A 17,634-nucleotide genomic window follows, 5' to 3' on the forward strand; every position below is an offset into this window, starting at 1 on the left:
CACACACACACACACACACACACACACACACACACACACACACACACACACACACACACACACACACACACACACACACACACACACACACACACAAACGAACAAATAAATAAACAAACCAAACAAAATAATAATAATCGGTTTATTTGCTTTAGGCACCCCAAAAGCTGAAAATATACAAGCAGGACTAACGTGTGTGTGTGTGTGTGTGTGTGTGTGTGTGTGTGTGTGTGTGTATTTCTATTTATCTATTCGTATTTTTTACAGGATTGACTGAAACTTTTTATGTCCATTTTTTTTTTTTTTTTTTTACAGAATTATTGGATTAAAAGTCCTTTATACTGTTTTGCACACACTGTTTCCTCTGGCAGTGCATTCCCCTGATGTGCTGTTCTATTTGGAAAGCTGTATATCTACTCAGCTTTGTCTTCTCTTGCCGTGTTAAGTTTCTTGCTTTGCCTTCTTGTTGTAGGATTTCTGGTTAACTTCCTATAGCTCTTCTTTGTTACATGTGTGTGTGTGTGTGTGTGTGTGTGTGTGTGTGTGTGTGTGTAGAAGTAGCTCCTTCATTCTTCCTCATCGTACTGATTACACGACAAGGTGTAAAATCTGCTTATCATATTTCGCTGTTTACTGTGGTTTATTTATCTATTTGTTTATTTATTTGTCTGTGTATCTATTTATTCTAGTGATAGTGAAAGTAGTTCCTCAAATAAGGTGAATAAACACACACACACACACGCGCACACACACAAGGACTTGACTAATCATCTCTGAGGGCCTTGAAAATATCCCGAATGGGGGCACGAAGCTTTTCAAGGTAATATGTCCTGCAAAGTCACATCGCTTTGTTATGATGCTGATGTTCCGATAAAAATAGAAGAATGCTGATGATCACTATGATGATGATGATCATAATAATAATAATAATAATAATAATAATAATAATAATAATAAATGCGTGCGTGTTCAAGTATTAAGTAAAGGCTCAGTGTGGATTTAAAGTGGTGTTGCTCTTCCACGTGGGGGTCTTTTTAGCATGACAAGGCAGCTTTGAGATGCTGGCTGCCCCCGCACCACGTACACCAACACCCTTGTATTATACCACGGTGTGACTCACAGTCCTCAGTTTATCTGTTTAGTTTGGGGGTTCAGTGCATCTGGAAGAAGAAGGTGGACAGAGAGAGAAGGGATTAATTAAGTACGTGAAAATTATGATGGTAACTACGTCATATAACCTCTCTCTCTCTCTCTCTCTCTCTCTCTCTCTCTCTCTCTCTCTCTCTCTCTCTCTCTCTCTCTCTCTCTCTCTCTCTCTCTCTTTACCCTAGTTTTTCTTTCCCCCTTGTTTCTTTTACTTGTGTCGTTTTTTCCCTCCTTTCTATTACTCGTACGGTTTCACCTCCGACATACTTCTTGCTGGGATTACACCTAGGTGAGGTGACGAGGATGGAAGAATAACACACACACACACACACACACACACACACACGCGTATACTCAACAGAACCTACGGAGAACCACAATTCTTTTGTTACTGTTTATAAGATACACATAATTCTGGAAATCCCAAAGCCCCTGTAGACTTTAAGAAACTAATTTAAAGTACTATAGTTATAATCTGTAAAATGACACTTATCCTCCAATTCTGGGTAATCCATTTAGTTTTATCTGTAGGGAATTGCACTTCTGTAGGTCTTTTTAATTTTTTTTCTTCCTTTTTTGTTGTCCTAGGCCAGTGCCCCGCATACATAAAAAATAAATGAAAATACAATATCGTCTTGTATCCTCTATGCCCGAATGATATTTTCTCTACGAACTCATTTACCCACACAAGTATCACTCCTACGGCGCCCCTAGCTAATTGTATGGGGCGGAGGTGTACTGCACAAGGCCGGTGGGTGCGGCAAACCTTCTACTGAGCCCACAATCACCTCCCGTCATTGAACGCTGCAACCCCGCTGCCACTGGGAGAGTAAGTGTATCATGGCCATAACATTGAACATCTCCATGCCGGCAAACCCATTCGATCTCTATTTCCGGTGCAAATATCCCCCTGCCTCTTCTGGGTACCCCGATATAGCTGTCACTCTGAAGCGCCAGTGAAGGTTGCCAGTACTCTGTGAGGTGTACTAGACTGGCGCCTGGTGGAGGTGGTGGTGGTGAGTGTTAAGGCTAGACTGTTTGGTTGGGTGTGTTCATAAAACGAGATTAGTGAAAGGATGAAAGGATGTATGGAGAGAGAGAGAGAGAGAGAGAGAGAGAGAGAGAGAGAGAGAGAGAGAGAGAGAGAGAGAGAGAGAGAGAGAGAGAGAGAGAGAGAGAGAGAGAGAGAGAGAAGCATGTAAATAAACAGAACACACACACACACACACACACACACACACACACACACACACACACACACACACACACACACACACACACAGGATTTATTGTAATGTTTTGCAAGGTTAGTGGCGACACCAAATGACATGTTTACCTCCGGGCACCTGGAGAAAAAAATTGTTAATAAACACGTTCAAAAGGTTCACAGGGAACAAACCACCCAGGTCTGTAAAATACGTACTCTGCGACCTTGACAGCGCCATCATCCTCACTGATTCAGCTCGATGTCCTTGTAGTACTTGTGTCTTCTCTCGCTATCTATTGTTTCCTTGGTGAAAGTCCTGTGCTCAAATGTGTTTCTGCTTCTTAATGGATGACAAAATATCTTGAATTACAGCAAATTTTGGGTTTGGGGACCTGACCTGACCTGATCTAAAATTGCTGGGCCCGGCTCTTCGCTGTGTTCGCTCCACCTGACTTCAGTTCATGCTCACCTACTATTCCAACCAAGACACACGTTCCTCCGCTCACTCCTGTTACACCTTCTTATTCTATAATAAACTCAATCCCGGTAAAGTGCTTTGGTTACCCACTTTTGTGTGCAGCATTCAAGATGGTACACCACCGTTAACAACAGCAGGATAACAGTTGAAAGTCATTACCAGTAAGTGATGAGAGTACAGGAGCCAATTCGATTTCCTATCCCCATACCAACGTAACCCAACCTGCAGGGGATGAAAGATGGCAAGTGTTGCCTGATAGTTCTTCAGCTCACTGGTTTAGGTTGCATGGTTGGTAATGAATGCACCGGTTATCTTCTGTGTTGTGCAGTGGGTGGGAAAAAAGTAGTGGCGCTTGTTGAGTATGTGACAGGATTGCCGCGAGACACCCAAGCAACGGAGGTTTATGTAACCTAATTGGCTGGGTCAAGCATATCGATGATCCTCGTAGGCCTTACTTCGGGTATCAGCACCCTCGGCTGACATTACACATTGAACGAGGGCTGTAAACACACACACACACACACACACACACACACACACACATGTTGGTAGGTAACGCTCTCGCTCGTCACTGGCAGACTGAGGCGCCGCACTCGCGTTGCGAAAGGTCATTGTCCTCCTTGAGGAAGAGGATGCGGTGTGTGGTGTGCGAAAGGTCGCGGCCTTACCCATACACCCGACTACATGGGGTCACACCCGAAGGAATAGAGCGGATGGTCACGACTCTGGCAGGTGATCCTCAAGAGTCAAGATTCTCTCTCTCTCTCTCTCTCTCTCTCTCTCTCTCTCTCTCTCTCTCTCTCTCTCTCTCTCTCTCTCTCTCTCTCTCTCTCTCTCTCTCTCTTCTCTTCTCTTATCTTTTTTTTGTTTTGTTTTGTTCTCTCTCTCTCTCTCTCTCTCTCTCTCTCTCTCTCTCTCTCTCTCTCTCTCTCTCTCTCTCTCTCTCTCTCTCTCTCTCTCTCTCTCTCTCTCTCTCTCTCTCTCTCTCTCTCTCTCTTGCTTTGACATCGCTGAAGTTGCGTCATGAGAAGCAATACTTAAGCTGGCATGCCTAAGGTCTGATGTATAACCATTAATGTTTGTCAAAAGAAAAAATGGTAATTGTTGCATCTATGTTCATTATCATGTTCACGTCAATTATCTTCTGGAAAAAGCAATGTGACAGGACACTGGTTGAGTTTAAATTCCCCTTATGTCCAGCAGAGAGTAGCGCTGTGCCTCCGCGTGCACTATACACACGGCACATTTCCCTACCACCAAGCATACAAAATCTCATAAAAGAAAGAAGAAAATGTATAATAAAACAAAAATGCCACATCCCAAACCTGTGAGGTGCGAGTTGTCAGTGTTTATAATACTTTAATGTCAGTTTAAATTCATTTCTTACATAACACGCAATTTTCTTCCTAGGTGTGTACTACACTGACCATGTCACGTACATATGAACATATTACATAACACACAGTTTCTTTCTCAAAAAAAAAAAAAAAAACATCTTTTCCTACTGTGGACTCTTCTACACACTAGCCATGTCATGTACCCCTCCCTGTACCTCAGTGTTTCCAAGTACCCTATGAAAATACTGATGCATCCTGGAGTGCACCATACACTCAGGCTATCAATGTATTACACCATTCTCTTGTTATAACGTTTATTTATTTATTTATCTTATTAGTGTTGATGTGTGTATTTAGATAAAATCTGATTAAGTTATAAAACTCTGTTACGGTTTGAAACTCAATCATGTAAAGTTCTTCCTAGCGATAAGTTCCCACGCAGTGTGCTCAGCAGGACGCTTCGCAACGATCGCAATACGAGGCACAGGACGGTCACTGTGCCTCCAAGCGTTGTAGTGTTATTTTGCCACAAGGATTTCTCATCTTTTTATTAATTTTTGGTCTTTACTATTGTACTTTTAAAAATGAGGCTATGATTGTTTATTATTCTTCATTCATCACATTCAGCCTGCCCAACATTGTTTCTTGGTCTGAGTCAATATTGGTTGTCTGTGGCTCCTCCGTCACCGCAAGGAAACGCGGTGAATAAAAGAAGTAAATTCTCGCCACTATAGAGATGCGCCTGTGTGAGAATGCGGATAAGCATTCTAACAGATTACGTAACTGGAGAAAGGGGAATAGGTTGGCACGAATAATGACGCAACCACGTACAGGTGCTTAAAAGTATTTAAAACGGCGCCGGAGATACATGATATCAGAAACAAATATAGAAGTAATCAGTAGCATTCAGGCGACATCCAATATTGAGGGATCTGATAAGGTAGCACCACCACTACTGATCCGGGGAAGGTTGCCGAAGGATTTCAAAGAGGTGAGCGGCAGCAGCGGTCCCACTGCCATCTATCGGTCACCAGTGAAACTTACCAGTGGCCAGGCGGTGGGACAGGCTCGGCGCGCTCTGTAAATAATGTGTTAAAACCTCATTACTCTAGCCACCACCTGCCCCAGTTTGGGATGGTAGATCCAGCAGTGTATTGTTGAGCCGCTGAATGCATATGGAGGGATGTTAGTCCATGTGGGATGGGTAAGACGTGAGTGAAAGTTAAGTCGTCTGCTGGAGAGCGAGTGAGGGAGGGAGGGAGAGGGATGCTGCTGCACCAAAGCAACCACCACCACCACCACTGCCGCCACTTCGTCTGCCCACTCGTCAAGGTAAAGTCATGTGCCCTTGTTCATGTTATTTATGTGGTGAATAGGGAAGCGGTGTTCACGACAGGGACGAAGGACGTGCTAAGTGTGCGGGCGTGGATGTGTGACGGAGTGGCAGCGGCTGGTTTGAGTGTGAGCGGCTGTGGTGAGAGCTTTCTTTAATGTGACAGTGTTAGTGCATGGTGGTGGTGATGATCCGTGGTGATGAGGTAATGATAGCCGCTCCCTGCCAAGCACTCGCAGGGATGGATAGCACCTCGGCTCATTTCGCCTTGAAAACACCTGCTTGTCTCTACTCTTTAATGATTTACTCCGCACGCCTTTGTCATGACAGCCACACTAATGATAATGATACTGGGAGAATTATGATGGATAAACAATTGAAGGTATAATGACCAAATGTTTACGAGAAGAATATACTACGGGGGATATTCAAAACCCAAGCTCGGCATTTACAATTTGAAAAATAGTCTTTTTTTCCGACTTGTATTCGTGAGACAACAACACGTTTGACCACTTTTTTTTTCCTACGCGCGCGCGCGCGCGCGCGCGCGTGTGTGTGTGTGTGTGTGTGTGTGTGTGTGTGTGTGTGTGTGTGAGAGAGGGAGAGAGGGGGGTTGGGAAACGAGAAGGGAAGCCCACTATCTATTTTTCTCTGACTCAAAACTTCAGTTGTGTACTTTACTTGGGAATCAAACGCTGGGTGGGTGAAGGGTGGGTAGATGTATAATTTGGTCTGCTAGAGGCGTGGACTGACTGACAGAATGCCGATCCCGCCGTCCTCCTCCCTCTGCCGCCTGCCGCCTGACATCACCACCTGAGATACTGCAAGAGGCGCGCATTCCTACGTGATGTTCCTTTGGCTGTAATATCTTCTGTCACCATCTACCTGTACCACTTTTACTATCACTGCTACTGCTGCTACTTTTGTTGTTGTTGTTGTTGTTGTTGTTGTTGTTGCTGTTGTTGTTGTCTTCGTCTTTTTTTTCTTTTGTTGTTGTTGTTATCTTCGTCTTTTTCCTCCTCCTCCTCCTCCTCCTCCTCCTCCTCCTCCTCCTCCTCCTCCTCCTCCTCCTCCTCCTACTACTACTACTACAACTACTAGTACTACTACTACTACTACTACTACTACTACTACTACTACTACTACTACTACTACTACTACTGTTACTATTGTGTGTGTGTGTGTGTGTGTGTGTGTGTGTGTGTGTGTGTGTGTGTGTGTGTGTGTGTGTTTACATAATTAACATAAGGACATAAGGTAAAGTGCAAGAAGTCATTAGGCCTACGCATACACATATACCATGGCCTCCTATCTGCCATCTATGTCCATAAATTTGTCTAATCTTCCATCTTGAAATATTTACTGTGATATACCGGGGTTAAGGAAAACCAATATTCACTTAATCGGTCACAGATTCATTGCGTTCAGATTTTAAATGGTCGTTGGGGAAGGTGGCTTTTCTTCCTTTTTGTGTGCGTATCTCACAGTATTATTTTTATGGTGCTCTCCTGCTGCCCTCTTGCTGTTCAGTCATCGCGTCACAGATCCTCGCGGTCCACTCGATTCAGACCATTTACTGCTGCATTGAACGTCGTGATTTAATCTCCCTCCATCTGCCCGCTCTCTCTCTCTCTCTCTCTCTCTCTCTCTCTCTCTCTCTCTCTCTCTCTCTCTCATATAAAAGGCTAAGAAATGTTGTCTTTGCATGTTTCAATCCTGATACTCGTTTTCTTACCCCTGTTTATGCTCTAGCCTGCGTATTTTATGGTTCTTAATGTGACACTACACTACAACTGTGTGTGTGTGTGTGTGTGTGTGTGTGTGTGTGTGTGTGTGTGTGTGTGTGTGTGTCCTGAGTGCACGAGGTCATGTAGTACTAGTCGCTGCCTGGCTGATCAGCAGTGGTAGGGCAGTGCAAAGTTTTCAGTGCGACACATACTAAGTAGAGGCGGCGGTGTTAAGAGCCGGGACGATGAACCAGAGTGTAATGCCTTCACTGCGGGGTCTTGAGTCACACGTGGTCCCGGAAAGCACACACACACACACACACACACACACACACACACACACACACACACACACACACACACACACACACACACACACACACACACACACACACTCGTCACCGAACACAAAGAAAGAAGAAAGATAGATGTATTGACAGATGAGAGAGAGAGAGAGAGAGAGAGAGAGAGAGAGAGAGAGAGAGAGAGAGAGAGAGTTACAACCTCATATTGCGGCGCGTTGCATGATATTTGAAATTCCACCCCCCCAAAAAAAAAAAAATCAACAATCGAACAAAATGAAATACGATAAAATAGAATGAAAAGAAAAAAAGGACGCCGAAGAAAACGAAATACGATGAAAGAGAATAGAAAGGGCTGACGTGACTGAAAAGAAAACGTACGTAGGTAATGAAACGTAGCCACAATTATGGAGAATGTCAGTGTGATCTAGAGAAGCACTTACCTCGTATCCTTGGAGATAGGCGGAAAATTCCTCCTGTTGTGTGGAAGAGAGAGAGAGAGAGAGAGAGAGAGAGAGAGAGAGAGAGAGAGAGAGAGAGAGAGAGTAGATGTGGGATGGGACGTGCCAATAAATAATCTTTCATTAGAGTGTTTGGCCTCAGACTGACAGCGTGTGTGTAGCCAGTCATCATTATCTCTTTAGTTACTGCAAGGGCGCGGCATCGATTGTATGTATTATGGGAAGGCGCGGGGGAAGGGACCAATGAAGGGGCTGCGTTGTGGACGACGAACGAGAGAGAGAGAGAGAGAGAGAGAGAGAGAGAGAGAGAGAGAGAGAGAGAGAGAGAGAGAGAGAGAGAGAGAGAGAGAGAAAGGCCACACACACACACACACACACACACACACACACACACACACACACACACACACACACACACACACACACACACACACACACACACACACACACACACACACACACACAATCTCAGTCTTAAGATAATATAAGTTATGACGCAATTTTAAAGTATGCAAAGAAGCTAGCATAGGATTGGCCCTGAGAGAGAGAGAGAGAGAGAGAGAGAGAGAGAGAGAGAGAGAGAGAGAGAGAGAGAGAGAGAGAGAGAGAGAGAGAGAGAGAGAGAGAGAGAGAGAGCATACGGGGTTAAAGAAAAGGAAAAAAAAAATACAAGAGGCCCTTGAAAAGACGTAATCCTGAGGCATCCTGGTTTCAAAGACAATAGCTCCCACTCACTGTACCCTCTTTTAGGAGCCCCACGTGTGCTGCTAGCGGCGTGTTGTTGCTGTCCCGGCGCCTCTTTGCCCTTCAGCCTGGTGTGTGAGGTGCGTGCTGGGTCCTTCAGGGCTGAGGGCAGGAGGGGGAGAATTAAAGGTGCGGTGGGAGGAGGGGAGGAGGGAGATAAGGTCGTCAGGTGGAGGCAAGGTTCAGTCAAGGACGCTGGTTTGACTGAAGGTCGTGTGCCTCAGTGCAGTGTTTCGTTGACTTTGCGAGGCAGTTGGGAGTCAGAGGAGGAGGTTAGTGGTAGGGATGTGGTATTGATTCGGTTGGTAATTGTGGCTTTGGGGAATTATGTTGGTATCAGTGAAAGACAGGAAGAAAAATGTGGAAATGTACATAAATACGAATAGTAGGTGCCGTTACTGTTGGTGTACATGTTGATAGTTTTTTTTTTTTCATTTTTCATTTAGGTAGTCAGCTGTTAGATTAGTTTAATTGTTAGGTAGCTGTTACTTGTGTGTTCTTAGTTTTTGTTTGTTGTTAATTAATCCGTTGTTAGGTTTCGTCCGTCGTCAGTTAGTTCTTAGTCCTCATTAGTTGTTTGTTAGATAGTTAATTATCGTTAGTTAGGGGATAGTTGTTGTTATCGTTATTTGCTAATGAGTTATGTATATAAAGGTTTTCATTAGTTGTTAGTTTTCGCCTGTTAGTTTTTTTTTGTTGGTTTTTGTTTGTAGTTGTTAATTCTTGTTACTTAATTTTGTATAATTTTTAGTTTTGTTTAGTTTATCTTTCATCAGTTGTTAATTCTTAGTTTTTACCTAGCTAATGAGCAGTTGTTACCTCTCGTCAATTTAAACGTTCAAAATGAAAAGCAAACACACAAGAAACACACAGTCCAAGCGCTGCTATCGACTACCGAACCATTACCTTTCGTCCTCAGGGAGAAGGCAAAAACAAAGCAAAGAAAACGTAGGAATGACTCAATATCGTAATGGTGCTCAATATTGGTTCCGTCCCTTTGATGATGTTATGGATCGCAGCGTGGCGTGGGGTAGTACCTATTCCTCACCCAGGCTATTGTGGCCACGGCAAACACCATGTATACACCGCCTCCTGACGCGAATTATGACTTTGTTCGTTTACGCGAGAGTGTGACATGAGTTTCGACGTGGTATCTCTTTTTCGTCATCTAAAATTCATGTATTGTTTGTCTGTATTTTTTTAAACGTTCTAGTTCATGTTATATTTTCACTTGGCTATCCGTCACTGTCGTTTACTCAAGGGTATGACGGGAGTTTGGGTTTGGTATCCCTGTTTTGTCATCTAAAATTCATGTATTGTGTATCTTGTGCTGTTAGAGTCTGTATTGCTGAAACGTTTTGGATTTTACTGTTTATACTTTTTTTTGTGGCTATCACTCCATCAGTGTCATTTACTCAGGAGTGGGACTTCAGGAGGAGCTTGGACGCGGCATCTTTGGTTGGTCATCAAAAATTATGGTAAAGTTGTTAGGTAGATAGGTATTAGGCCCCGTATTTTGAAACACTGTGGCCTCTCAATAGGAAAATGTCAAAGCCCACAGAGAGAGGATTAGTAAGGTTTCATTAAGTGGTTTTAGTCAGTGTTACAAACATCCTGTCAAACCACCGCTCGTATCATGAAAACATCCTTCAAAAAGCAAGTCACAATCACCAAAGACTGTATAAACTTAGTCGAGATGAGACACCGAAACATGAAAACTCATCCCTGTTTTTTTCTTTTCTACCAATGATAAAGAAAGCTTATCAAACTACCTTTACGATCACGAAAACCTTCCCTGAAAATGCTAATAACATCCACTAGAGCCAGCTAAAAATTAAAACATATCGAGGACAAGACACTGAAAAATGAACACACGAACCTTTTCAGTGATACAAAAATAAGTACAATACATTTAGGTATAGCATGTGTGGCAGTACCGTAAGTGGCACATGGCCAATGATCACATACACAACAAAACAAAACCTGGCTGGGAGAGTGCATGAGAATAGGGCTCATCTCATTAAAGGATTGTACCTACCTGGGCAGGGACGTGTAAGCAGTGAATGAGGCTCCTGTGATTGGCTGGTATTAATGGGAACTGTGTGTTACTTTATAGCGGAGGCTGTGTATGGTTGTGCGTGGAGTGTGGGGCTGAAAGGGCTTTGTGTGCGAGTACAAAGAGGTAGGAAGATGGTGTGGTGGACGAGTCGTGTGTGAGTGTGTGAGTGTGGACGGTGTAGGAGGTGTATGGAGGTGTTTCAGTGTGGATTCTTTGTGGTGTGGATTGTGTATGGTTGAGTGTGGATGGTGTAGGATGGCTGATGGATTGTCTACACTAGAGTATCGACGTGGCTTTCCTGTTTGGTCATCAAAAAAAAAAAAAAAAAAGCTTACGAAGGATTGCACTGTTAACCACAACACAGCTAGACACCATATTGATAGGTACCACAATGATCTCACTCTATCCTTTACGACCTTAACTTATGGTGAAGCTTCTGATGGTGAATTAATGAGCCAGGTAGGTAGATAAGTAGGTCGATGGGTGGGTAGGTAAGTGGGCATGCAGGGTCGGTTTACCTTACATCGCAGTCCAAGGTAAGTGTTGAGTCACCACGTATATATAACCGGTTGCCGCTTTGGTGAGGTGAAGTGGGCAGTGGTGAGGTGAAGCGGGCAGTGGTGAGGCTCTTGGGTGGCAGCTCCTCATTATTGCGTGTGGTGTGTAGCGTGGCAGTTCCCTCCTTCTCCTGCTGGTTATGGCGTGCGAAACTGTGTAGTGGCCGTAGTGACTCTGATCCGTAGTCATAAACGCACTGTTTTCTCATCAGTACGGTTTTCAAAGGCCACAGAGATTAATCGTGTTCTCGCTTTTTTTTTTCTCTTTCCCGTTGATGGTGCAAGATCTTTGTTAAATTGTCACCGGAATCACAAGAACATCCTTGGAAGCCACGATAACCTCCACTAAAACCTGCTGAAGGTAAGTGTGAGAGGAGATGCAGAAACGTTAGAAAAATTCGTCCTTTTATTGCTGCCACTGTGGATTAACCCTTGCGACTGTCAGTGATAGTATAACATTTTTGAACTTACCACAACTTGATTCACCAAAAGGCTTCAGCTGCTCGATTACTCTTTTCCCATTGCCACCTGTTGTTTCTTCAGATATTCTGTACTTCTAAACTTGTACCACAGAGTTTTATCATGTACTCTCAAAGGGTTAAATTTTTAAGTCACATGAGTGGAGAAAGAAAACGTTAAGAAAAAAAGAAAGAAAAATGGACGCCAAATTGAAGTAGGTAGGTGATAATGGTGTGCTGATCATTGTATCATTTGGGTACAATGCTGGTGTGTGTGTGTGTGTGTGTGTGTGTGTGTGTGTGTGTGTGTGTGTGTAAGATACTGAGAGACCAAACTCATTTATCGTGTTTGAAAACAGCTCTTAATTCTCTCTCTCTCTCTCTCTCTCTCTCTCTCTCTCTCTCTCTCTCTCTCTCTCTCTCTCTCTCTCTCTCTCTCTCTCTCTCTCGTTCAATTGCTTCCCTTTCATGACCTTCGCTTCTTTTGTTTTTTCTTTCTTTACACTTCTTTTCTTTACCTTGTTCTCTCATTATCTTTGCTTTACTCCTTTTCGTGCAGTCCTTCATTATTCTCCTCCTCCTCCTCCTCCTCCTCCTCCTCCTCCTCCTCCTCCTCCTCCTCCTCCTCCTCCTCCTCCTCCTCCTCCTCCTTCCCGTCTTTTCTTCTTCCTTCCTTCAAGAATATTGGACGGTTGTATCGGCATGACATGTTTTATAATACGCATAATTAATGTGTGTGTGTGTGTGTGTGTGTGTGAGAGAGAGAGAGAGAGAGAGAGAGAGAGAGAGAGAGAGAGAGAGAGAGAGAGAGAGAGAGAGAGAGAGAGAGAGAGAAATAAGGACTACCGAATGCTATTTTTCCAACTGTAGTAGTAATAGTAGTAGTAGTAGTAGTAGGGGAAATAGTATTAGAAGCATATTGTTATTATTATTATTATTATTATTATTATTATTATTATTATTAGTAGTAGTAGTAGTAGTAGTAGTAGTAGTAGTAGTAGTAGTAGTAGTAAAGGTAGTAATAGTGATAAATCTAATAACACTAGCACATAAAAATCGTGATATATACAGTATACTACACTATTAATTACACTCCTTCCTTTCTTACTGTGTCGCATTGAAGAGGATAAAAAAAAAAAATAACTACGCACTTTATCCCTATTTCTTTGAGATCAAGACGGGCGTGAAACGGAGATTTATGTCTGTCTGTCTGTATGTATGTATGAGTATTGTATTCCACTCCAGTCTCTCTCTCTCTCTCTCTCTCTCTTCCCCTTTCCAGTCTCCCACCAGCGCTGCATCATCCCTTTGTTGTGGACTTTTAAATCTTTCACTCTGTCAATCACTCCTTTCTTCCGTGTCTATCTGTCTGTCTGCCTCCGTATGTCTGTCTGTCTGCCTGTCTATCTATCTATATGTCTGTCTATCTATATGTCTGTTTGGTTGATTGGCTGGATGACTGCTTTTCTGTCTGTCTGTCTCTCTGTCTGTCTGTCTGTCTGTGTATCTCATTTTCTCTCTCTCTCTCTCTCTCTCTCTCTCTCTCTCTCTCTCTCTCTCTCTCTCTCTCTCTCTCTCTCTCTCTCTCTCTCTCTCTCTCTCTCTCTCTCTCTCTCTCTCTCTCTCTCTCTCTCTCTCTCTCTCTCTCTCTCTCTCTCTCTCTCTCTCTCTCTCTCTCTCTCTCTCTCTCTCTCTCTCTCTCTCTCTGTCTGAAGCCCAAAGTATTGCTCATACTTTAAAATTCGTCGTACATACATACAGAGAGAGAGAGAGAGAGAGAGAGAGAGAGAGAGAGAGAGAGAGAGAGAGAGAGAGAGAGAGAGAGAGGTTTAAAGGCCCTGCTTCCAGTATTCTCTCTCTCTCTCTCTCTCTCTCTCTCTCTCTCTCTCTCTCTCTCTCTCTCTCTCTCTCTCTCTCTCTCTGTATATATATGAACCGTTTATGTATGCATGTATGTATCTATATAAGAATCATGTATGCATATAATCTAACACAACCCTCGTTCTCCATTCCTCTCCTCTCCTCCCTCAGTACCAAGACCACTTTTCTGACCCTTTCTCTCTTCCTCTCCCTCTCCCTCTCTCCCTCTCCCTCTCCCTCACACCTCGAGTACAAACGGAAGCCGAATATAGGCAGAGTCGTGACATTGGAGGTAAAAATTTTCCTTCCTCCTCCTATTTGTTGCCATCGACTGGAAGGGGCGAGAGGGAGGGAGGGCGGGCGGGAGGAGGGAAGGGAAGAGGAAGACGGAGAGAGAAAAAATGTATCTATAATTACGAAGGGAGAATAGAAGTGAAATTGAAGGGAAATGAGACTTAGATGAGGGGCAAAGAGGGATGGAGGGAGGGAGGGTGGCTTGAGAGAGAGAGAGAGAGAGAGAGAGAGAGAGAGAGAGAGAGAGAGAGAGAGAGAGAGAGAGAGAGAGAGAGAGAGAGAGAGAATTATGAATTGAGAAAATGCGTGAAATGAAAGGGAAATTAGACTGTGTGTGTGTGTGTGTGTGTGTGTGTGTGTGTGTGTGTGTGTGTGTGTGTGTGTGTGTGTGTGTGTGTGTGTGTGTGTGTGTGTGTGTGTGTGTGTGTGTGAGAGAGAGAGAGAGAGAGAGAGAGAGAGAGAGAGAGAGAGAGAGAGAGAGAGAGAGAGAGAGAGAGAGAGAGAGAGAGAGAGAGAGAGATTGATGTTCTGTGTTTGACCTCAGTAAACAAAAATATTGATAACCATAAAAAGAAAGGTACACTAAGCGAGAACGTGGTCTGATAAACTGAAGCTCTTGTGCACACACTGCTGAAGTAGTGAGGAGCTACGCGAGGGAGGGCCAATAGAAGAACATGGGCGAGTGATTCAGTATTAAACTTGTGTGTGCATTGGGCTAATTGATGCTAACTAATTGGCATTGGGCTAACTAATGCAGAGAGAGAGAGAGAGAGAGAGAGAGAGAGAGAGAGAGAGAGAGAGAGAGAGAGAGAGAGAGAGAGAGAGAGAGAGAGAGAGAGAGAGAGAGAGAGAAGGCTGAGACGAGGACACACACACACACACATAATGAGAGAGAGAGAGAGAGAGAGAGAGAGAGAGAGAGAGAGAGAGAGAGAGAGAGAGAGAGAGAGAGAGAGAGAGAGAGAGAGAGAGAGAGAGAGAGAGAGAGAGAGAGAGAGAGAGAGAGAAGGCTGAGACGAGGACACACACACACACACACACACACACACACACACACACACACATAATGAGAGAGAGAGAGAGAGAGAGAGAGAGAGAGAGAGAGAGAGAGAGAGAGAGAGAGAGAGAGAGAGAGAGAGAGAGGGTGAAAGCTGAGACGAGGGCACACACACACATACACACACACACACAAACAAGTATAGGATTTCCATATGTTGATGTGACTGAAGCATTGTTGTGCCAGATCAAAGACGTGCACGAGAGGTTAGGACAAAATAAGGAAAATAAAAATAAAAATAGACACAGAGACAATGGTTTGTGTTATGTGTACTTGTCTAGACACTGTTTTGTTCCAGGCTTGGTATCCATTCCTTATCTTTGTTGATCGATACATTTGGCTTTACATATATATATATTTATATTTGTGTTTTCGTTTATCTGTTTACTCAATCATATTTTTTATTTTGTAATGGGAGACACTGCCTAAACTGATCCCGACATGTGGATGGCCTTGCGCACGCACACACACACACACACACACACACACACACACACACACACACACACACACACACACACACACACACACACACACACACACACACACACACACACACACACACACACACACAGAGAGAGAGAGAGAGAGAGAGAGAGAGAGAGAGAGAGAGAGAGAGAGAGAGAGAGAGAGAATTGTCTTCATCTCTACCATCACGAGATTGCTGTTTTAAGTATGTGATTATGTGTGTGTGTGTGTGTGTGTGTGTGTGTGTGTGTGTGTGTGTGTGTGAGTGGGTTGGTGTGTGGTGTTGCGTGGCGCGGCAACACGCACCAGGTCGTAGGCAACATGAAGTACTTGAGAAGCAGATAACTTGCACAACCAATGGAAGTCACGCCGGGGGGGGGTGGGAGGAGAGGAGAGAGCGTGGGAGGAGAGCGGTAATGTTGGCTAGATGGAAGTGGAAGAGGCAGAGTGAGTGTAGATGTGGAGGAGGTGGAGAGGAAGGTGGTTGGGGGACGGCACGTATGGAATGCAGCGCAGGATGTGGAAAGAAGGGTGGAAGAAAGCTGAGAGGAGTACGTAGGCGTGATGGAGGAGATGGGAGAGATGTGACGGTAAGGGGAAGAGGAAAAGGAATACTGGGAAGAGGGAAGGCGAAGGGAGTGATGACGTGACGATGAAGCGGAAGAGGAAATAGATGAGAGAGAGGAATGAATAAGGAAGAAGTAGAAGGGAGTGATATGACGGTAAAGAAGAAGAGGACGTGGAGGAGGAAAGATAATGAAAAAAATGGAAGAAAAGGAAGGGGAGGATAGTGATATAACGATGAATAACAAGATGAAGATGGATGCATGACGGGGTAGGAGAAGGAAAGCTTTGACAGTGAATAGACACACAAGACAGCTTAGGAGATTGGTGGAGGGAGTAATTCTTGTCTCCCCGTCACCGTGGCTGGTAGGATGCGGTGACCAGACTTCTCATGTGATGCGTGCTGGCTGTCACCTGAGAATGGGGACTTGTTGCCTTGACGACTGACTGACCTGTGGCAACTCTACACGTCACGCAAACAAGACTGGTTAAATTAACTTTACGTATGACAACTGTTGAGCGTGTAATGAATGGTTTTGGTCTTACCTTGAGACATTAATGAATAGGTTAGGTAAGTACTAGAATATGTTGATGAAAAAGATTAGTGGAAAAAAAATGTAAGTGTTAGTTTAAAAATGTTAGAGGAATGGAGAAAATACGTATAAATGGTTGTGTTTTGAAGTTTTATTGTTCTTTGTGTGAGTTAGGAAATTCTTTTGTTTTGGGGTGGGGTGGGACGAGTCATCTGCCCTGCCGTGTGGTTTGAAGTTGTGACACGCCAACACTTCTTCATCTCACTTTACAAGAATATCGTCAGCTTCTGTGCAGTTTGTTGGCACTATTTCTATTTCTATTCCACCTAAGTATAATCCCCGCCCATAAAGACATCTCCATGAAAATTTCACCTTCAAATAACCTATCATGATAAACTTAACGTAACGTAACTTAACCTGATCTTGTATACGGCAACATAAGATAACTTACTAATTGTTGTCAACGTTTCTGGTTCCTCCATGAAAATTTATCCCTCAGTAGTTCTCTCAGTGATAAACACCCGCAAGCTCACGTAGCACAATAGAACCGAATCTTACATAATCTGATCTAATCAAACCAAACCTAATCTAATCTAACATAACATTAATCTAACCTAACCTAACCTAACCTAACATTAATCTAACCTAACCTAACCTAACCTAACCTAACCTAACCTAACCTAACCTAACCTAACCTAACATTAATCTAACCTAACTTAACCTAATCTAACCTAACCTAACCTAACCTAATCTAACCTAACCTAACTTAACCTAACCTAACCTAACCTAACCTATCCTAACCTAACCAAACTTAACCTAACCTAACCTAACCTAACCTAACCTAACCTAACCTAACCAAACTTAACCTAACCTAACCTAATCTAACCTAACTTAACCTAACCTAACCTAACCAAACCTAACCTAACCTAACCTAACCTAACCTAACCTAACCTAACCTAACCTAACCTAACCTAACCTAACCAAACCTAACCTAACCTTACCTAATCTAACCTAATCTAACTCAACCTAACCTAACCTAACCTAACTTA

The 17,634-nt window shown here is 43.6% G+C and overlaps 1 protein-coding gene across 2 annotated transcripts in view; it reads left to right on the forward strand.

Moving 5' to 3' along the window:
* Positions 1-5,190: 5,190 nt before the first annotated feature.
* Positions 5,191-17,634, forward strand: part of LOC135109231 (beta-1,4-N-acetylgalactosaminyltransferase bre-4-like) — a 67,716-nt gene continuing 55,272 nt past the window's right edge. Inside the window, exon 1 of one of the 2 annotated variants that reach the window (XM_064020465.1) lies at positions 5,191-5,500. The gene's annotated coding sequence lies outside the window, so the exon portion shown is untranslated. Of the gene's footprint in view, positions 5,501-11,143; positions 11,719-17,634 lie in introns of those variants that run through there. The other variant, XM_064020453.1, reaches the window with a different exon arrangement.

The sequence above is a fragment of the Scylla paramamosain genome, chromosome 2, assembly GCF_035594125.1.
Source record: "Scylla paramamosain isolate STU-SP2022 chromosome 2, ASM3559412v1, whole genome shotgun sequence".
NCBI classification, from domain to species: Eukaryota; Metazoa; Arthropoda; class Malacostraca; order Decapoda; family Portunidae; genus Scylla; species Scylla paramamosain.